The sequence below is a fragment of the Canis lupus genome, unplaced genomic scaffold, assembly GCF_011100685.1.
Source record: "Canis lupus familiaris isolate Mischka breed German Shepherd unplaced genomic scaffold, alternate assembly UU_Cfam_GSD_1.0 chrUn_S2135H2334, whole genome shotgun sequence".
Classification (NCBI taxonomy): domain Eukaryota; kingdom Metazoa; phylum Chordata; class Mammalia; order Carnivora; family Canidae; genus Canis; species Canis lupus.
In genome coordinates, this window is record NW_023331018.1 from 19,934 (window position 1) to 43,771 (window position 23,838).

At 41.2% G+C, this 23,838-nt stretch overlaps 1 pseudogene; it reads right to left on the reverse strand.

The window, feature by feature from the left end:
• Nucleotides 1–20,142: 20,142 nt before the first annotated feature.
• On the reverse strand, nt 20,143–21,348 carry LOC119878949 (annotated as a pseudogene).
• Nucleotides 21,349–23,838: the final 2,490 nt, after the last annotated feature.

Genomic DNA, 23,838 nt, shown 5'->3' on the forward strand with positions numbered 1-23,838 from the left:
CATTTCTTCTCCCTCCCTTATATTCCCTTTCACTATTATTTATATTCCCCACATGAATGAGAACATATAATGTTTGTCCTTCTCCGACTGACTTACTTCACTCAGCATAATACCCTCCAGTTGCATCCACGTTGAAGCAAATGGTGGTATTGTCATTTCTAATGGCTGAGTAATATTCCATTGTATACCTAAACCACATCTTCTGTATCCATTCATACTTATCGATGGACCACGAGGCTCCTTACACAGTTTGGCTATTGTGGACATTGCTGCTAGAAACATCGGGGTGCAGGTGTCCCGGCGTTTTCATTGCATCTGAATCTTTGGGGTAAATCCCCAACAGTGCAATTGCTGGGTCGTAGGGCAGGTCGTATTTTTAACTCTTTGAGGAACCTCCACACAGTTTTCCAGAGTGGCTGCAACACAGTTCACCATTTCCCACCCAACAGTGTAAGAGGGTTCCCTTTTCTCTGCCATCCTCTCCAACATTTGTTGATTCCCTGCCTTGTTAATTTGCCCCATTCTCACTGGTGTGAGGTGGTATCTCATTGTGGTTTTGGTTTGTATTTCCCTGATGGCAAGTGATGCAGAGCATTTTCTCATGTGCGTGTGTTGGCCATGTCTATGTCTTCGTCTGTGAGATTTCTGTTCATGTCTTTTGCCAATTTCATGATTGGATTGCACCAAAGAAACAAACAATCCAATCATGAAATGGGCAAAAGACATGAACAGAATTCCACTTTCTCCCAACACTAGTTACCTTTTGGGTTTTTGAAAAGACTTTTTTATAATAGCCATTTTAACGGGGGTAATATAATATATTTCATTGTGGTTTTAATTTCACTTCCACAATGATTAGTGATGATGCACAACTTTTCATGTACCTATTGGCAATTTTATGTCTTCTCTTAAAAAAAAGGTTATTCATTTATCTTGTCAATTTAAAACATTGGATTATTTGCCCTTTGTCATTGAGGTGTATGAGTACCTTGTATATTTCAGATGTTAGCTCTCTATCAGATATGTGGTTGGTAATAATATGCTCCTATTTCATAGTTTGCCTTTTTATTTTGTTGATTATTTCCTTTGCAGAAGGAACTAAAAGCAGAATATTTTTAGTTAGTTTTTTTTTTAATCTCACTTTTCTAGTTTTTGCTTTTCTTGCGGGTGCTTTAAGTGTCAAAACCAAAATTACCGCCAAATCTAGGGCCCAGATGTATTTCCTATGTTGCCTTCATGGAGTCATACTTCAGGTATTATGTTAAGTCTTTCATCCGGGGTTGATAGTTGTATATGACGTGAGATACAGGTCCAATTTCATTGTTTTCAATGTGGATATCCAGTTTTCCTGACACCATTTATTGGAGAGACTGCCATTTCCTCATTGTGTATTATTGGCACCCTCGCCACAGAAACCCAGCCTTGTGTAGGTTTATTTCTGATTCTTTATTATATTCCATTTGTCTATCAATTTTTAACCATTATTATTTAACATGATGAACATATTCTCTTGCAAATATTTTTCTGCAATTTAAAGTAGTTATCTAGAATAGATTCCTGTAATTAGATTTCTAAATTGGGATAATATTTGAGAATATTATATGAAAAAAATTTTTTAAAAGAGAATATTATATGATACTAGGCCTAGGGACTCAGAAACTCCTAATATTCTAGTCCTGGTCATTCCTCTCCTTAGAGTCCTACAAAAGAAACAAGAAATATGAAAAATAACAGACTGCTTTTTATTAATGGCACTGGTCCCTATTGTCACTGAAGTTCAGAACTCTGATAAGCCTCAGTTGAGGTGGTCTACTATAAAGTCTTTCAAAATCTTCAACCTCCCTTGCAGCTTGAGTGGGACATGGTCCAATTGTATCAGTCTAGTTCCATGAAGAAGTGAGGAAATAGAACATGCAGGACCTTTTAAAGCCCAGTAACCCTAGTCAGTAGTAAATAGGGACCAACCTACATCCTAAAATGTCACAGATCAGATTTTTCCTCATGGGGAAGAAAAGATTAGTAAAAAAGGGAATCTTTCCTCTCCATACTATTTAGAAAAATTGAGAACAAAATATACAAATATTTAAAGTTTAAGATATATTTGACAAGGTTATTTTCCAGACAGGTTAGACTGATTTTCCTACCCACTTGCATTGTACAAAACTGTCTTTTTTTCTGATACTTCATTTTAAAGTAAATTCTGACATTTATTATTTGTATGATTGGGGGAAGGTAACAGAACTTTTCTGTGCCTCAATTTTTTTTTGTCTGCAGAGTGAGATTAATAATGTCTAATTTATAATGTCATTGGAACAATGTAATTATATAAAAGCTTCATGCCTGGCATGTGTTAAATTTTCAATAAAATACAAGGTTACTATTTTGTGATGTGATTGTTTTGTTAAAATCCTAGTTAATTTCCCAGGGGGAAAATGTGTCTTTCATTGTTGTAGTTTGCCTTAATTAGTTATAATAATATCAAATATTCTTCTTATATTTAGCAGCTATTCACAGTCCTCTGTGTGAGTAGTTCATGCTTTTAGCCCATTATTTTTTGGGCTCAACAATCTTTGTGGGGTCTTATATGTAATAATAATGTAATAAAGACATTAACTTTGGTCTGACATCTCAAATATTTTCCTCAGTTTGTAGTTTATCTTAATTTTATTCGTGATATTATTATTTCACAAAAGCTTTTCATTTGATAATGTAAATTCTACCTGTTTTCTTTCATTTCTTTCATAGTCTCTTAGCTATTATGTCGTCTGACCCTGTCCAGATAGCACAGGAATTTTGACTTGTTTTTCCTTTTTTTTTGGTGTTTTACTTTTACAATTTTACTCTTTAATCAAAATGGAACAATAATTAGTATATTAAGTGATGTCTCTATTTCTAAGCAAAGAAAAAAATAGCTGTATTTTAAGAGGTCAAATTAAGTTTGAGGCCGGTTTCAAGAGGTCAAATTAAGTTGAGGCCGGTTTCACATATTGAAGCATATGTTATAATTAAATATGTAGTATTTTGAACAGTTAGTGGTTCAGGTTTATACCTGGTAATAGTGGTAACAGTAATGCACAGTCATTTTGTAACAATATGTGTACAGCGTATTTAGTAAAATCGCACACAAATTCCATATCCTCATAGCAGAACTAGCCCAGAAGGCTTTAACAATGTCATAATCTATAAATGGCACTGGGAAGGGGAGATTTTGAAAAACAAAAATGAAGTTGACGAGCTCCCTGAAGGGCTGCAGCGCGCAGGGCTGGACCCAGAGCAGTTCAGAGGGGCTCAGGCGGCGGCTCCGTGGAGGGGGCTGCGGGGCGGGAGCACGAATCCAACAGCACAGAGCGGAGCACAGGGCGCCGGGACACAGCCCAGGATCCGGCCTCCCCACGGGCCAGGCAAGGCCAGGAGGGCCCAGGACAGCAATGACGCTCCTGCCCTGAGCTGAGCAGATCAGCGGCCCCGCCCCAGAGCCTCCAGACCCTGCAGATGGAGAGCTCCGGAGTTACTGCGGGAGCTGACTCCAGGTCCAGAGCTGGCCCCGCCACTGCGTTGTTCCTCCTGGGCCTCACGGGTAAACAACCCCCACTGAGCCCTGCACCAGGCAGGGGCACAGCAGCTCCCCCAAGCTAACACCTGAAAATCAGCACAACAGGCCCCTCCCCCAGAAGACAGCTAGACACAAGTTCCAGGGAAGCAAGGGACTTAAAGTACACAAACAAAGATACTCCCCTGGTTTTTTTTTTTTTGTTTTGTTTTGTTTTGTTGTTTTGCTTTTTGATTTGTTTCCTTCCCCCACCCTTTTTTCTTTCTCTTTTCTCTTTTTTTTTCTTCTTTTTTCTTTTTTTTCTTTTTTTTTTTTTTTTTTCTTTTTTTCTTTTTTACTCTTTTCTTTCCTTCTTTCTCTCCTCTCTTATTCACCTTTTCCCAATACAAACCTGTTTTTGGCCACTCTGCACTGAGCAAAATGACTAGAAGGAAAACCTCACCTCAAAAGAAAGAATCAGAAACAGTCCTCTCTCCCACAGAGTTACAAAATCTGGATTACAATTCAATGTCAGAAAGCCAATTCAGAAGCACTATTATACAGCTACTGGTGGCTCTAGAAAAAAAGCATAAAGGAATCAAGAGACTTCATGACTGCAGAATTTAGATCCAATCAGGCAGAAATTAAAAATCAATTGAATGAGAATGCAATCCAACTAGAAGTCCTAACACGAGGGTTAACGAGGTGTAAGACGACTGAGTGACATAGAAGACAAGTTGATAGCAAAGAGGGAAACTGAGGAAAAAAGAGACAAACAATTATGACCATGAAAGATAGATTTAAGGGAATAAACGAAAGCTGAGGAAGAAAAATCTACGTTTAATTGGGGTTCCCGAGGGCGCCGAACGGGACATAAATCCAGAATATGTATTTGAAAAATCATAGCTGAAAACTTTCCTAATCTGGGACAGGGAAACAGGCATTCAGACCAGGAAATAGAGAGATCCCCCCCTCAAAATCAATAAAAAACCGTTTCAACCAACGCCTCGATATTTAATAGTTAAGTTTGCAATTCCAAGATAAAGAGAAGATCCTTAAAGCAGCAGAGACAAGAAATCCCTGACTTTTATGGGGAGGAGTGTTAGGGTAACAGCAGACCTCTCCACAGGAGACCCTGGCAGGCCAGAAAGGGCTGGCAGGATTATTCAGGATCCTAAATGAGAAGAACATGCAACCAAGAATACTTTATCCAGCAAGGCCTCTCATTCAAAATGGAAGGAGAGATAAAAGAGCTTCCAAGACAGGCAGGAACTGAAAGAATATGTGACCTCCAAACCAGCTTCTGCAAGAAATTTTAAGGGGGACTCTTAAAATTCCCCTTTAAGAAGAAGTTCAGTGGAACAATCCACAAAAACAAGGACTGAATAGTTATCATGATGACACTAAACTCATATCTGTCAATAGTAACTCTGAACGTGAACAGGCTTAATGACCCCCATCAAAAGGCGCAGCGGTTTTCAGACTGGATAAGAAAAGCAGGACCCATCTATTTGCTGTCTACAAGAGACTCATTTAGACAGAAGGACCACCTACAGCCTGAAAATAAAAGGTTGGAGAACCATTTACCATTCTAATGGTCCTCAAAGAAAGCAGGGTAGCCATCCTTATATCAGATAAACTAAAATTTAACCCAAAGACTGTAGTGAGAGATGAAGAGGGACATTATCTCATACTTAAAGGATCTATCCAACAAGAGGACTTAACAATCCTCAATATATATGCCCCCAATGTGGGAGCCACCAAATATATCAATCACTTAATAACCAAAGTGAAGAAATACTTAGAAATAATACACTTATACTTGGTGACTTCAATCTAACTCTTTCTATACTCGACAGGTCTTCTAAGCACAACATCTCCAAAGAAACAAGAGCTTTAAATATACACTGGACCAGATGGATTTCACAGATATCTACAGAACTTTACATCCAAACTCAACTGAATACACATTTCTTCTCAAGTGCACATGGAACTTTCTCAGAATAGACCACATACTGGTCACAAATCGGGTCTGAACCAGATACCAAAAGATTGGGATAGTCCCCTGCATATTATCAGACCATAATGCCTTGGAAATTAGAACTAAAATCAACAACAAGAAGTTTGGAAGGACCTCAAACACGTGGAGGTTAAGGACCATCCTGCTAAAAGATGAAGGGTCAACCGGAAATTAAGGAAGAATAAAAGAGTCATGGAAACTAATGAGAATGAAGATACAACCGTTCAAAATCTTTTGGATGCATGCAAAAGCAGTCCTAAGGGGGATACAACACATCGCAATACCTACAGCATCCATTCAAAACTGGAAAGAAACTCAAATACAGAAGCTAACCTTACACACTAAGGAGCTAAGGAAAGAGAAAAAAAACCAGATAGTCCTACACCCAATCGAAAGACGAGGAGTTATTAAAGATTCGAGCAGAACTCAACGAAATCGAGACCAGAAGAACTGTGGAACAGATCAACAGAACCAGGAGTTGGTTCTTTGAAAGAATTAATAAGATAGATAAACCATTAGCCAGCCTTATTAAAAAGAAGAGAGAGAAGACCTCAAATTAATAAAATCATGAATGAGAAGGAGAGATCACTACCAACACCAAGGAAATACAAACGATTTTAAAAACATATTATGAACAGCTATACGCCAATAAATTAGGCAATCTAGAAGAAATGGACGCATTCCTGGAAAGCCACAAACTACCAAAACTGGAACAGGAAAGAAATAGAAAACCTGAACAGGCCAATAACCAGGGAGGAAATTGAAGCAGTCATCAAAAACCTCCCAAGACACAAGAGTCCAGGGCCAGATGGCTTCCCAGGGGAATTTATCAAACGTTTTAAAGAAGAAACCATACCTATTCTCCTAAAGCTGTTTGGAAAGATAGAAAGAGATGGAGTACTTCCAAATTCGTTCTATGAGGCCAGCATCACCTTAATTCCAAAACCAGACAAAGACCCCACCAAAAAGGAGAATTACAGACAATATCCCTGATGAACATGGATGCAAAAATTCTCAACAAGATACTGGCCAATAGGATCCAACAGTACATTAAGAAAATTATTCACCATGACCAAGTAGGATTTATCCCTGGGACACAAGGCTGGTTCAACAACCCGTAAAACAATCAATGTGATTCATCATATCAGCCAAGAGAACAACCAAGAACCATATGATCCTCTCATTGGATGCAGAGCAGAGAAAGCATTTGACAAAATACAGCATCCATTCCTGATCAAAACTCTTCAGATGTAGGGATAGATGGGAACATTCCTCGACATCTTAAAAGCCATCTCTGAAAAGCCCCACAGCAAATATCATTCTCAATGGGGAAGCACTGGGAGCACTTTCCCCTAAGATCAGGAACAAGACAGGGATGTCCACTCTCATCACACTGCTATTCACATAGTACTGGAAGTCCTAGCCTCAGCAATCAGACAACAAAAAGACATTAAAGGCATTCAAATTGGCAAAGAAGAAGTCAAACTCTCCCTCTTCGCCGATGACATGATACTCTACATAGAAAACCCAAAAGTCTCCACCCCAAGATTGCTAGAACTCATACAGCAATTCGGTAGCGTGGCAGGATACAAAATCAATGCCCAGAAGTCAGTGGCATTTCTATACACTAACAATGAGACTGAAGAAAGAGAAATTAAGGAGTCAATCCCATTTACAATTGCACCCAAAAGCATAAGATACCTAGGAATAAACCTCACCAAAGATGTAAAGGATCTATACCCTCAAAACTATAGAACACTTCTGAAAGAAATTGAGGAAGACACAAAGAGATGGAAAAATATTCCATGCTCATGGATTGGCAGAATTAATATTGTGAAAATGTCAATGTTACCCAGGGCAATATACACGTTTAATGCAATCCCTATCAAAATACCATGGACTTTCTTCAGAGAGTTAGAACAAATTATTTTAAGATTTGTGTGGAATCAGAAAAGACCCCGAATAGCCAGGGGAATTTTAAAAAAGAAAACCATATCTGGGGGCATCACAATGCCAGATTTCAGGTTGTACTACAAAGCTGTGGTCATCAAGACAGTGTGGTACTGGCACAAAAACAGACACATAGATCAGTGGAACAGAATAGAGAATCCAGAAGTGGACCCTGAACTTTATGGGCAACTAATATTCGATAAAGGAGGAAAGACTATCCATTGGAAGAAAGACAGTCTCTTCAATAAATGGTGCTGGGAAAATTGGACATCCACATGCAGAAGAATGAAACTAGACCACTCTCTTTCACCATACACAAAGATAAACTCAAAATGGATGAAAGATCTAAATGTGAGACAAGATTCCATCAAAATCCTAGAGAAGAACACAGGCAACACCCTTTTTGAACTCGGCCATAGTAACTTCTTGCAAGATACATCCACGAAGGCAAAAGAAACAAAAGCAAAATGAACTATTGGGACTTCATCAAGATAAGAAGCTTTTGCACAGCAAAGGATACAGTCAACAAAACTCAAAGACAACCTACAGAATGGGAGAAGATATTTGCAAATGACATATCAGATAAAGGGCTAGTTTCCAAGATCTATAAAGAACTTATTAAACTCAACACCAAAGAAACAAACAATCCAATCATGAAATGGGCAAAAGACATGAACAGAAATCTCACAGACGAAGACATAGACATGGCCAACATGCATATGAGAAAATGCCTCTGCATCACTTGCCATCAGGGAAATACAAATCAAAACCACAATGAGATACCACCTCACACCAGTGAGAATGGGGAAAAATTAACAGGCAGGAAACAACAAATGTTTGGAGAGGATGCGGAGAAAAGGGAACCCTCTTACACTGTTGGTGGGAATGTGAACTGGTGGCAGCACTCTGAAAACTGTGTGGAGGTTCCTCAAACAGTTAAAATATACCTGCCCTACGACCCAGCAATTGCACTGTTGGGGATTTACCCAAAGATACAAATGCAATGAAAATGCCAGGGACACCTGCAACCCCGATGTTTCTAGCAGCAATGGCCACGATAGCCAAACTGTGGGAAGGAGCCTCGGTGTCCAACGAAAGATGAATGGATAAAGTAGATGTGGTTTATGTATACAATGGAATATTACTCAGCTATTAGAAATGACAAATACCCACCATTTGCTTCAACGTGGATGGAACTGGAGGTATTATGCTGAGTGAAGTAAGTCAGTCGGAGAAGGACAAACATTATATGTTCTCATTCATTGGGGAATATCAATAATAGTGAAAAGGAATATAAGGGAAGAGAGAAGAATGTTGTGGGAAATATCAGAAAGGGAGACAGAACAGTAAAGACTGCTAACTCTGGGAAACGAACTAGGGGTGGTAGAAGGGGAGGAGGGCGGTGGGGTGGGAGTGAATGGGTGACGGGCACTGGGGGTTATTCTGTATGTTAGTAAATTGAACACCAATAAAAAATAAATTAAAACAAAGTCCAGGGCCAGATGGCTTCCCAGAGGAATTCTATCAAACGTTTAAAGAAGAAAACCATACCTATTCTCCTAAAGCTGTTTGGAAAGATCGAAAGAGATGGAGTACTTCCAAATTCGTTCTATGAGGCCAGCATCACCTTAATTCCAAAACCAGACAAAGACCCCACCAAAAAGGAGAATTATAGACCAATATCCCTGATGAACATGGATGCAAAAATTCTCAACAAGATACTGCCAATAGGATCCAACAGTACATTAAGAAAATTATTCACCATGACCAAGTAGGATTTATCCCGGGACACAAGGCTGGTTCAACACTCGTAAAACAATCAATGTGATTCATCATATCAGCAAGAGAAAAACCAAGAACCATAGGATCCTCTCATTAGATGCAGAGAAAGCATTGACAAAATACAGCATCCATTCCTGATCAAAACTCTTCAGAGTGTAGGGATAGAGGGAACATTCCTCACATCTTAAAAGCCATCTAGGAAAAGCCCACAGCAAATATCATTCTCAATGGGGAAGCACTTGGGAGCCTTTCCCCTAAGATCAGGAACAAGACAGGGATGTCCACTCTCACCACTGCTATTCAACATAGTACTGGAAGTCCTAGCCTCAGCAATCAGACAACAAAAAGACATTAAAGGCATTCAAATTGGCAAAGAAGAAGTCAAACTCTCCCCTCTTCGCCGATGACATGATACTCTACATAGAAAACCCAAAAGTCTCCACCCCAAGATTGCTAGAACTCATACAGCAATTCGGTAGTCTGGCAGGATACAAAATCAATGCCCAGAAATCAGTGGCATTTCTATACACTAACAATGAGACTGAAGAAAGAGAAATGAAGGAAGTCAATCCCATTTACAATTGCACCCAAAGCATAAGATACCTAGGAATAAACCTAACCAAAGTATGTAAAGGATCTATACCCTCAAAACTATAGAACACTTCTGAAAGAAATTGAGGAAGACACAAAGAGATGGAAAAATATTCCATGCTCATGGATTGGCAGAATTAATATTGTGAAAATGTCAATGTTACCCAGGGCAATTATACACTGTTTAATGCAATCCCTATCAAAATACCATGGACTTTCTTCAGAGAGTTAGAACAATTATTTTAAGATTTGTGTGGAATCAGAAAAGACCCCGAATAGCCAGGGGAATTTTAAAAAGAAAACCATATCTGGGGGCATCACAATGCCAGATTTCAGGTTGTACTACAAATGCTGTGGTCATCAAGACAGTGTGGTACTGGCACAAAAACAGACACATAGATCAATGGAACAGAATAGAGAACCCAGAAGTGGACCCTGAACTTTATGGTCAACTAATATTCGATAAAGGAGGAAAGACTATCCACTGGAAGAAAGACAGTCTCTTCAATAAATGGTGCTGGGAAAATTGGACATCCACATGCAGAAGAATGAAACTAGACCACTCTCTTTCACCATACACAAAGATAAACTCAAAATGGATGAAAGATCTAAATGTGAGACAAGATTCCATCAAAATCCTAGAGGAGAACTCGGCCACAGTAACTTCTTGCAAGATACATACATGAAGATAAAAGAAACAAAAACAAACATGAACTATTGGGACTTCATCAAGATAAAAAGCTTTTGCACAGCAAAGGATACAGTCACAAACTAAAAGACAACCTACAGAATGGGAGAAGAGATTTGCAAATGACGTATCAGATAAAGGGCTAGTTTCCAAGATCTATAAGAACTTCTTAAACTCAACTCCAAAGAAACAAACAATCCAATCATGAAATGGGCAAAAGACATGAAGAGAAATCTCACAGAGGAAGACATAGACATGGCCAACATGCACATGAGAAAATGCTCTGCATCACTGGCCACCAGGGAAATACAAACCAAAACCACAATGAGATACCACCTCACACCAGTGAGAATGGGGAAAATTATCAAGACAGGAAACCACAAATGTTGGAGAGGATGCGGAGAAAAAGGAACCCTCTTACACTGTTGGTGGGAATGTGAACTGGTGCAGCCACTGTGGAAAACTGTGGAGATTCCTCAAAGAATTAAAAATATACCTGCCCTATGACCCAGCAATTGCACTGTTGGGGATTTACCCCAAAGATTCAGATGCAATGAAACGCCGGGACACCTGCACCCCAATGTTTATAGCAGCAATGGCCACAATAGCCAAACTGTGGAAGGAGCCTCGGTGTCCAACGAAAGATGAATGGATACAGAAGATGTGGTTTATGTATACAATGGAATATTACTCAGCCATTAGAAATGACAAATACCCACCATTTGCTTCAACGTGGATGGAACTGGAGAGTATTATGCTGAGTGAAGTAAGTCAGTCAGAGAAGGACAAACATTATATGTTCTCATTCATGTGGGGAATATAAATAATAGTGAAAGGGAATATAAGGGAAGGGAGAAGAAATGTGTGGGAAATATCAGAAAGGGAGACAGAACGAAAAGACTGCTAACTCTGGGAAACGAACTAGGGGTGGTAGAAGGGGAGGAGGCGGGGGGTGGGAGTGAATGGGTGACGGGCACTGGGGGTTATTCTGTATGTAGTAAATTGAACACCAATAAAAAATAAATTAAAAAATACAAAATGAACCATAAAAAATTATGAACAGTATACACCAATAAATTAGGCAATCTAGAAGAAATGGACGCATTCCTGGAAAGCCACAAACTACCAAAACTGGAACAGGAAGAAATAAAAACCTGAACAGGCCAATAAGCAGGGTGGAAATTGAAGCAGTCATCAAAACCTCCCAAGACACAAAAGTCCAGGGCCAGATGGCTTCCCAGAGGAATTCTATCAAACGTTTAAAGAAGAAACCATACCTATTCTCTAAACCTGTTTGGAAAGATCGAAAGAGATGGAGTACTTCCAAATTTCGTTCTATGAGGCCAGCATCACCTTAATTCCAAAACCAGACAAAGACCCCACCAAAAGGAGAATTATAGACCAATATCCCTGATGAACATGGATGCAAAAATTCTCAACAAGATACTAGCCAATAGGATCCAACAGTACATTAAGAAATTATTCACCATGACCAAGTAGGATTTATCCCGGGACACAAGGCTGGTTCAACACTCGTAAACAATCAATGTGATTCATCATATCAGCAAGAGAAAAACCAAGAACCATAGGATCCTCTCATTAGATGCAGAGAAAGCATTTGACAAAATACAGCATCCATTCCTGATCAAAACTCTTCAGAGTGTAGGGATAGAGGGAACATTCCTCAGCATCTTAAAAGCCATCTAGGAAAAGCCCACAGCAAATATCATTCTCCATGGGGAAGCACTGGTAGACTTTCCCCTAAGATCAGGAACAAGACAGGGATGTCCACTCTCACCACTGCTATTCACCATAGTACTGGAAGTCCTAGCCTCAGCAATCAGACAACAAAAAGACATTAAAGGCATTCAAATTGGCAAAGAAGAAGTCAAACTCTCCCTCTTCACCGATGCCATGATACTCTATATAGAAAACCCAAATGTCTCCACCCCAAGATTGCTAGAACTCATACAGCAATTTGGTAGCATGGCAGGATACAAAATCAATGCCCAGAAATCAATGGCATTTCTATACACTAACAATGAGACTGAAGAAAGAGAAATGAAGGAATCAATCCCATGTACAATTGCACCCAAAAGCATAAGATACCTAGGAATAAACCTAACCAAAGTTGTAAAGGATCTATACCCTCAAAACTATTGAACACTTGTGAAAGAAATTGAGGAAGACACAAAGAAATGGAAAAATATTCCATGCTCATGGATTGGCAGAATTAATATTGTGAAAATGTCAATGTTACCCAGGGCAATTTACATGTTTAATGCAATCCCTATCAAAATACCATGGACTTTCTTCAGAGAGAACAAATTATTTTAAGATTTGTGTGGAATCAGAAAAGACCTCGAATAGCCAGGGGAATTTTATAAAAGAAAACCATATCTGGGGGCATCACAATGCCAGATTTCAGGTTGTACTACAAAGCTGTGGTCATCAAGACAGTGTGGAACTGGCACAAAAACAGACACATAGATCAATGGAACAGAAAAGAGAACCCAGAAGTGGACCCTGAACTTTATGGTCAACTAATATTTGATAAAGGAGGAAAGACTATCCACTGGAAGAAAGACAGTCTCTTCAATAAATGGTGCTGGGAAAATTGGACATCCACATGCAGAAGAATGAAACTAGACCACTCTCTTTCACCATACACAAAGATAAACTCAAAATGGATGAAAGATCTAAATGTGAGACAAGATTCCATCAAAATCCTAGAGGAGAACTCGGCCACAGTAACTTCTTGCAAGATACATACATGAAGATAAAAGAAACAAAAACAAACATGAACTATTGGGACTTCATCAAGATAAAAAGCTTTTGCACAGCAAAGGATACAGTCAACAAAACTAAAAGACAACCTACAGAATGGGAGAAGAGATTTGCAAATGACGTATCAGATAAAGGGCTAGTTTCCAAGATCTATAAGAACTTCTTAAACTCAACTCCAAAGAAACAAACAATCCAATCATGAAATGGGCAAAAGACATGAAGAGAAATCTCACAGACGAAGACATAGACATGGCCAACATGCACATGAGAAAATGCTCTGCATCACTGGCCACCAGGGAAATACAAACCAAAACCACAATGAGATACCACCTCACACCAGTGAGAATGGGGAAAATTATCAAGACAGGAAACCACAAATGTTGGAGAGGATGTGGAGAAAAAGGAACCCTCTTACACTGTTGGTGGGAATGTAAACTGGTGCAGCCACTCTGGAAAACTGTGTGGAGGTTCCTCAAAGAGTTAAAAATAGACCTGCCCTACGACCCAGCAATTGCACTGCTGGGGATTTACCCCAAAGATTCAGATGCAATGAAACGCCGGGACACCTGCACCCCGATGTTTATAGCAGCAATGTCCACAATAGCCAAACTGTGGAAGGGGCCTCGGTGTCCATCGAAAGATGAATGGATAAAGAAGCTGTGGTCTATGTATACAATGGAATATTACTGAGCCATTAGAAACGACAAATACCCACCATTTGCTTCAACGTGGATGGAACTGGAGGGTATTATGCTGAGTGAAGTAATCAATCGGAGTAGGACAAACATTTTATGTTCTCATTCATGTGGGGAATATAAATAATAGTGAAGGGAATAGAAGGGAAGGGAGAAGAAATGGGTAGGAAATATCAGAAAGGGAGACAGAACATAAAGACTCCTAACTCTGTGAAACGAACTAGGGGTGGTGGAAGGGGAGGAGGGCGGGGGGTGGGGGAGAGTGGGTGACGGGCACTGAGGGGGGCACTTCACGGGATGAGCACTGGGTGTTATTCTGTATGTTGGCAAATTGAACACCAATAAAAAATAAGTTTATTATAAAAAAATTTTAAAAAAGGAAAGGAGAAAGAGAAAGAAGGAAAGAAAAAAAGAAAAAAGGAAGCAGAAAGAGAAAAAGAAAAAAGGGGGAGGCATACAAATCAAAAAGAAAAAGAGTAAATAAGCACACAAGGAGAGTATCTTCTGATTCTGTATACTTTAAGTCCCTTGACTTCCCTGGAACTTGTCTGTCTAGCTGGTCTTCTGGGGGAGGGGCCTGTTGTGCTGATTTTCAGGTGTTAGCACTTGAGGGAGCTGCTGTGCCCCTGCCTGGTGCAGGGCTCAGTGGGGGCTGTTTACCCCGTGAGGCCCCAGGAGGAACAACCGCAGTGGCGGGGCCAGCTCTGGAGCCCTGGATTCAGCCCCCGCAGTAACTCCGGAGCTCTCCGTCTGCAGGGCCTGGAGGCTCCGGGGCGGGGCCGCTGATCTGCTCAGCTGGGGCAGGAGCATCCTCGCTGTCCTGGGCCCTCCCGGCCTCTGCCTGTCCCGGGGGAGGCCAGATCCTGGGCTGTGTCCCGGCGCCCTGTGCTCCGGGTCTGCGCTGTTGGATTTGCGCTCCTGCCCCGCAGCCCCCTCCGCGGAGCCGCGGCCCGAGCCCCTCCGAGCTGCTCCGGGTCCAGCCTGCGCGCTGCAGCCCTTTAGGGAGCTCGGCGCACTCTCCCGGGGCGCAGGTGTCTGTTAGTGTCCCAGGGAGCCCGAGGGCATCCCCGCCCTCCTGGGGTCCTGCTCTAACTCCCTGCAAGAGCCTTTCCACACGGGAAGGTTGGTGCAGCTCCTGCTTCTCCGGGACGGGGCTTTCCTGTCCTGGGGACACTGCCCAGCCTCAGCCCGGCTCCTCGCGGGGGTCCTCCCCCTTGGAGGCCTTTTGTTTCCTTATTTCTTCCCCCCCACCCCACCCCCGGCTTCCTACCTTGGTAGAAGTGTGAACTCTTCTCACTGTAGCATTCCAGCTGTTCTCTCTTTAAATCTCAGGCCGAAAAAAATAAAACAAAATAAATCTCAGACCAAATTCGTAGATTTTCAGGATGATTTGAAGGTTATCTAGATAATTTGGTGGGGACAGGTGACGTGGGGACCCTACTCTTCCTCCATCTTGCCCATGCATTCATTTTAAAACCATTATTGAGCTCTTTTTATATTTTCTCTTATCTGACTCTATTTGTATCCAATATACCCAGAACAGACACCGATGTGTTATGTATTTCAATACAAATTTTTGCAATCATTACTGCCCTTTTAAAATTACTGGAGCTGGACCACAATAGACAGATGCTAGTCTGGGGTGTGAGGATCAGAGAAAACTTTTATAGTAACAGCATCTGATACTTGAAGTGACATAGACAGGAGAAAGCACTAATAGGTGAAGTTGCTGATCTGGCTGCCCATGATGATCTAAATGAGATCTATTTCACTAATGGGAGGGAAAATAAGGAAATGTAAACAGAAAATTTCAACACTAATTTAGAGAATTCTTGCCATGAAGAAGAAAGAAGGTATGGCTGAGAAAGTGGGATTATGAGTTTATAAAATTTTTAAATTCCTAGGTCACTTCCCTCTTTACTTTGAAGACTTTAACCCTTGGGTCACTGTCATCCCATGGCACACTACTATTTATAGATCTTAAGTTTTCTAGTCTTCACATAAAATGAAATATTCTATTATTCTGCCTTCTCAGAATTCCTCGGATGATCTCAGCCATCCATGCCATGGTCGTATCTTTCATATTGCCATTACCAAGAGTTGCCATCGCCACCTCAAATTCTGAAACCACAGAATCCTGAGCAAAATAAAATGGTTACAGTTTTCAGGCACTAATTTCCGAGACGGTTTATTATACAGTAGGGGATAACCGAAATGCTGAGAGTTATGCTCCCATTCATTCCATCAAAATAGATACCGGTGGGGCTTTTCACACTACTAATTAAAGCTACCATCTCTCTCAAAACAAAACAAGACAAAACAAAACAAGCTCCCCAACGCATGCTCCCTCTCCTGCTATGGAAGGAGAGAGGGAATAAACTGCCAGAAAGCTTCTAAAGAAAACATTTCCTGTATACACCAAAAAAATAATAATAAAGATAACGTATAGAGAAGGGTTCTTAGTTGTAAGCAAGAGATATTGACTATGTTTGATTTAAGCTAAAAGGAAAAATGTTGAAAGTGGTCATTCTGGTCCTGCAGCCAGAACCACAGGCCACAATCAGATAGAATGGGTGTGATGACAGCATCGCTGCCACTCAGCACTAGATGGCGCACGTCGCTCTGCCAACACCATCAGCCCAGGCCCTGCTGCTGGAGCCGCTGCTTCACTGAGGCTGGAAATTGGGCTGTTGGTGCTTCCTCTGCCCCTGAAAGAAAAAGACTAAGAAAAGTGTATGCTGACCAACAGTAGGTCAGTCAGGTGATCCAGGTGAACAGCAGTAGTGATCATGTGGGTAGTATGTGCCCTTGAGATGATGTGATGGAGATAATACTTTATCTTTGTGACCTCCCTCCCCTAAACCCATAACCTTAGTCTAATTCGAGAAAAACACCAGACAAATTCTAACAGGTCATCTTCCTATAAAATATGTGACCAGTGATCCTTAAAACTGGAACAGTCAACAAAACAGAAGTCTGAGAACCTGTCACAACCAAGAGGAGCTTAAGGAGAGATGCCCAGTAAATGTAATATGGCATCCTGTGTGGGATCCTGGATCAGAAAAGGCATATAAGGGAAAAGAGAAGAAAAGAAAAGAACGGGGGCACCTGAGTGGCTCAGTCAGTTAAGCATCTGCCTTTGGCTCAGGTCATGATCTCGGGGTCTGAGACCAAACCTCACGTGGGTCTCCCTACTCAGGGGGGAGTCTGCTTCTCCCTCTACCCCTCCCCCCACTCCTGTAATCTCTCTCAAATGAATAGATCAACTCTTTAAAGGAAAGAAAGAAATCCAAATGAAGTATGAATTTTGGTTAATACTGTATCAGTATGGGAGAGGGCTTGGTGGCTTAGTCATTTGGGTGTCTTCCTCTTGGTTTCAGCTCAGGTCGTGATTTTGAGATGTTGGGGAGGTAGGATTATTCCCACATTTGGGGCTCCATACTCAGCATGAAGGATACTTGGGATTCTCTCTCTCCCTCCCCCTAGGCACTTCCCCCTGCTGTCTCTCTCTCAAATAAATAAATAAATAAATAAATAAATAAATAAATAAATAAATAAATAAATCTTAAAATCATGGGATATCAATGTTGATTTTCTTAATTGTGACAAATACTATAATAATAATAATGTAAGATGTCAGTAATAAAGGAAAGTGGCATATGAACACTCAGGGTACTTCTCAGTTTTTCTATAAGCCTAAACCTGATCTAAAAAAATACATTTATTTTTAAAAAACAAAAGAAACAGCTTGTTTTCCTTGCTTTTTCATGTCACTAGAGCTTAATTCAGAATATACACTGGGAATTTCTGAATGACTCCACCTTGCTAGCTAACTACTGCCGCAGTGAAGACAAGAAACTGAATTTCAGGTGTATTCAGCTTCTAAGGAGGGAGACAGGCTCTAACTAGCCCAAGACACACAAAAGACCATAAATGTGGAAAGGCAACTCAAATGACCAGAAGCCAAAAACTGACATATGGCCATTACACATGGCCTGTGAAACCAAATCCCCTCGCTAATGTCTTGACTACCGATAGATTTCAGCCTGACCAGTGTAATTCATAATCTGCATAACACCATATTCTAAGTAGTTGTAGAGCACAGAATGTTGAGTTCAGACATACAATAGCTTAGCATATGGACTGCTTCTGTGGGCATTATGTCAGTCCTCATCTGAGGGTCTTGAGGGGCTCAGTTGGTTAAGCGTGTGCCATCAGCTCAGATCATGATCTGGGGGTCTTTGGATGGAGCCTGGTGTCAGGCTCCCTGGTCAGCAGGGAGTGCGCTTCTTCTCCGCTCTGCTCTCCTCTCTCTCCATCCTTGCCCTCTCCCCTGTTTCATGCTTTCTCTCTCTCTCAAACAAACAAACAAACAAACAAACAATAAATAAATAAATAAAATCTTAAAAAATATAGTGTCCTATTCTGATTGTGTTTACTAATATAATCCAACTGCTAGTACACTATCTGCCGCAAATTAGATTCTCAATAAGTATTTCCTGAAAGAATATGAGTGTAGGAAACGTATTGGCTCAAGTCCAGTCTCTTTACATTTTTAAATGATTTTATTAATTTATTTTACATAGAGGCCAGAATCAGGGAGAGCGGCAGTTAGAGAGAGGGGGAAGAGGCTCCCCACCCCTAGGATTGCAGCCTGAGCCTAAGAAAGATACTAAATCAACTGAGCCACCCAGGTGCCCCTGTACTTTTTATTAAATAATAACAGATGGGTTCATATCAGAAGATCTGTTTTCATGATGCTAGAAAGAAATGGAGTTTGTAGCAATCAATTGCTTGCAAATCAAGGTCATGTCCCATAGAGCTTCAGAGTCCTTTACCTTAAAATGAACGTCATGTATTGAAAGAAACCTTACAAGATTGTTCCATTAAAAACTCTGGACCTTTATAGTGAAGTGACTGCAACCAAAACTTACCTTGTTCAATTAGATAGCAGGCTCAGGGCTTCAGGGGACTTTGAAGGCACATGGTCAGAAACCTCGCATCTATGAGAGGTAGGAGAGAAGGTCTGGGCATTCTCTGTCTTGCTTTGTGCCTTTTCCATCTCCCTGGTCTCACTGGGTTTTGAGCCTGTTTCCTGGCAATACTTACAAGTTAAAATTTAAATTTTGTCTGGCTGCATTATTATGACTTTCATAAAGGTCAGCCTCATCACAAACAATTCATAGCACACACCTACCACCCCCCTAATCTTGAAAAATACCATTGAGTGAATAGCAGTGATCTGAGTAAGAATTTGCACATTAAAAGGTAGATTATGGGGTTCTGTTTGGATGATAGCAATCAGACAACTAATTGTATTGGCACCATTATACATTTAAATCTCTGATTTTAGCCAAACTTTAATCATGCCTTCACATTCATTTTGCTCGTCCTTATGTGGTAAGCAGAATAATGGTCCCCCAAAGATGTCCATGTCCTAATCCTCAGGAACTCTAAATATGTTACCTTACACCAGAATAGGACTTTATGCTTAGAATTAAAATAAATATCTTCAAATGGGAGGTTATCCTTGATTATTTATTTATTTATTTATTTTTGGAATATGGTAACAGGAAATCAGAAGATAGGTAGAGAATGAGCTTGAAAAAATTATTCCTGTGTCTTTCTCACTGCCATACAACTAAGTCCACAACTCCTGTCTCATGGCATTCTATATTCAGGTATCCTGTTCAAGTCCTAGTTGTCTTTCAGGCCCAGAGTGGTACCAACTGCTTTCTCACTTGGTAGCCCTGGGATGCCACTATGTGTTGTTAGTTTCCAAAATCCTGTCTTTACCTTTATCTGATAGATAAAATCTCCACGTACCTCATAAGAATGTGAGAAGGACAGCAGAAACCATATATACGTTTTCTTTGTAATCATGCTCTTCACTACCCACTTCAAACACACATGCATGCACATGTGCAGGGACACATACATGTGGCACCTTGCTTATAGTAAGTGATTAAGTACTGATTGTTTATTTATTGGTTATTTGATGAAATAAATTCAGAAATATCTAAAAATAAGAGTTAGAGCATGATCTGGGATAGATTCATAATAATATACCATGTATGATTTTAAACAGATGGATTTCACTGGTCCCAGGATTTATAAAATGTGCATGTTTCTTATAAGATTTCCTAACTCTTAGGAGCCAAAAGACCAACCAGAAGGAAGCAGACCCTCCTTCTGTGGGTCCATGAATTATTGTCCTTCTTCTACAAAGGAAGTACTGGATGAAGGATGGAGGGTAGGTCGACAGCAAGGTCTCAGGATGAGGATCTGACCAAATTCCAAGCTTGCTGAGGAAATTACTCAGTAGTTTGTATAGGTAAGGAGCTAAAAGGGTCTCACAGTCAGTGGCAGATTTCAAGCCTGCATGGGAAATTCCTTGTGGCCACTTTCCTCAGAGCTCCCTTCACATCCTTGTTCCTCAAGCTATAGATGAGGGGATTGAGCATGGGTGTCACCATTGCATAGAACACAGACACAAGTTTTTTCTGTTCTTTGGAAGACTTTGGTGTCATGTAAGTGACAATTCCTGACCCATAAAAGAGGATGACCACCATGAGGTGGGAACCACAGGTAGAGAATGCCTTGAGCCTCCTCACAGATGACTTCATCCTGACCACAGTCACTATGATGTGGCCATAGGATACTAGAATTAGGGAGACAGGTATGAGGAGAATTATGACACCCATGAGGAAAATGGCCATCTCTGAAGTGTGGGTGTCTGTGGATGCCAGGATCAAGAGTGCAGGGGCCTCACAAAAGAAATGAGCAATACTATTGCTCTCTCGGTAAGGCAGCCTTAGTATAAAAGTGGTATCTACCACAGACACCAGAATGCCGCTGGTCCATGATCCCGCAGCCAGCTGAACACACACCCTCCAAGTCATAATGCTAGGGTAATGCAAAGGGTTGCAGATGGCCACGTATCGATCATAGGACATCACTGCCAGCAAGGCACACTGTGTACCCCCAAAAATGAGGAAGAGTAAAAGCTGAGCTGCACAACGTGTGAATGAAATGATCTTTTTCCTGGATAGCAGATGAACCAGGGCCTGAGGAACAATGTTGGTAGAAAAACAGAGATCAGCCAAAGATAAGTTGCAGAGGAAAAAATACATGGGTGTGTGAAGCCGAGAGTCAGCCTGAACAAGGCGCATGAGAAGCAGATTTCAAGCACAGTAACCAGGTAGACACCCAGGAATAAAATAAATAGGAGCTTCTGAGTGTGGGGGTCATCAGAGAGTCCCAGGAGGAGGAACTCTGTCACCTGCGACTGATTTGCTGCTCTCATACTTTGTTGTTTCAGGAAGAAGTCTACATGCTAAACATAGGTCCATAGAACCTCAGATTTGGAGGCCGTTTGAATTGCTCTCAATCACTATCAACCATTCCAAAACTCCCCTTGTTATAAAAATGATCATGCTGCTTTAGTTGGAGCATTTTCAGTGTTGTAAAACTTCGTACTTTTAAGCTGGCGCCTTCATTCTTAGTAAGTGTAGAGTAGATCAAAAGAATCTTCTTATTCTGAATATCTAATAATTAAAGAGATTTGATTAATCTGTAAGTTATGGCATAGAATTTCACTTTATTATCAACTAGAAATTTGAGTCCTATGCTGTTATTGCCACACCTCCCCCATTTTATGCTGGCATCGATTTTTTATTTATTCTTTGGGCATATGACTGTTGTCTCTTCCCTGAAAAGACAGTCACTAAGATATAAAAAATGAAAAAGGGCCAAAGTATCTTAAAGAACTGACATTTTCTTGGACAAAATAACTTGTTTTGAAAGAGCTGGCAAATCAAGAAGTAATGGGCTAGTATGCCATCATCTCTTTGGTAATCGCACCCACGGCTTCGGATGGAACTCCCAAATATCAATCTTAACCATCAAAAACTTCCAAAATGGCAGACACACTATGACAGCATTTCCACTTGAAGCCACCAGGTTGACTAATTTTCTGCGTGCAGACTACACAGCACTAATGCACCACCTCTAGCCCATCAGCTCTCATTGCCTTGCATTACGTGTCTCCTCTTCCCAGAAAATAAAAACTCCTCTTAAAACTAAATCTTTAGCATTTTTGTGACCTTTTATAGACATGATGTGGTGATTTATTTGATCAATTATAATTAATTAATTAAATTTAAAACTTGACCTTATGGTTTAGTAGAGTTGCTTAAGAAGCCTGTCAGATTCTCTGTGTCTAAGGCAGAAACATTGGTTGTTCCTGACTTTGTTCCCTCTCACAGGAAAAAGAAACAACAACTATTCCAGAATAAAACACCACGAAGAAGCAACCTGCACCACAGAGACCAAGAGAGATGGCATTAGAAAGGTAAAAGAAGCAACTACACGTTGAATGCATTGTCCTTCACCCAGGCCGGTGCAACATCATGTGGACAGGCCTCCACTGAGCTTTCTAGTTCTCTAAATAAGAAAAGAAAACCCAGGGGAGATGATCTGCGCTGCCCCAGCATTGTGAGTGCTTTGCAGGAGGCCCTGCTCTGACCCCAAACTATAGGGACTGCAGGGGAGTCAATGGGGCTCTACCACTGGAATCTGATTGTGATAGAGAAGGGAGAGAGGCTTGCAACAATCAGCATACAGATCTTGGCAGAACAAAATTCATACCTGCTGTGCCCAAGGACTAATCCCAACCTGTAGCTTTGCTCATATGCAGGACTAGCTCAGATATGTACTCTGGCCAAGGAACAAGGTGGGGTGCAGAGCTGCTTGATTCAGATCCTCAAAGGAGTTTTACTAACCTCAGAGACTGGTTTCCCAGATGCAGACAGTGAGCTGAATCACAACCCTGCCTGCTGTGAAGAGTGTCTGCTGGCCTCATCTGACCAGAAGGGCTGAGGATAACTCCTGAAGCAGTACAGCCGAGCAGAGCTCTAGCTGAGAGGTCAGTGGGAAGAGCTGATTGCACCCAGAGAAAAGCCAGTACCAGAGGAACATTCCTGTGCTACATACAGGCAGAGGCATTAATTCATAGCCTAGACTGAAGGTAAATCCCAGCCCCTCCTAACTGGAGAACCTGCCTGGGAAACTGAGAGTAGCCTGAAATGACTCAACTCCCACCTAGGCAAGGAAACTAGGGCATCGCCCCACCCACTGTCAAGAGGGTCTCCTGGCTTCATCTGATTGGAAGGACTGGTGACAGCTCCTAGGGCAGTGCATCCCAGGGACATTCAAGCTAAGAGGCAGGTGCACAGAACTGAGAGTTTGCAGAGCAAAGCCAGTGGCTCTGTTCCATCAGGAAGCTTAGGGTGGGTCAAGACAAGAGAACAGAAATTAGCCAGCTTTAGAGCTGCTTTCCCACTGTGCTCAGGCAAGAAATCTTGTGTAGCTCTACTCATCACTGAATACAGCCTTCAGCTTGTGCAACCACAGAACCTCACCACAGCACATTGAAACTGCCTAGCCCATCCAACGGCCCTATATACAGTGGCACTAGAGAAGAGAGCACAACTGTAGCTTCCCTCATCTGTAGAGCAAAACTGATAACATCACTTGGCCAGGGAATTCAGTAAACCTTCTGAAGGACGGATTGGGGTCCTTAAATAAGAGCTGTACAGGCTTTGGGTTCTGTCTTGCTGCCCTGCCAGAGCAGGGAGGCTCTTTCATATATTATTACTAAATATAGTACCCAGTCTTCATCCTCTAAAAAGCCTGACCAGAGAATCCAGGCAGCCACGGGGCCCATCCTACAACCTCACTTCGGTAGGGAACTAAGACAGAAGTCCTAACCCAACTGTTTTTGGCCGGTGGCACA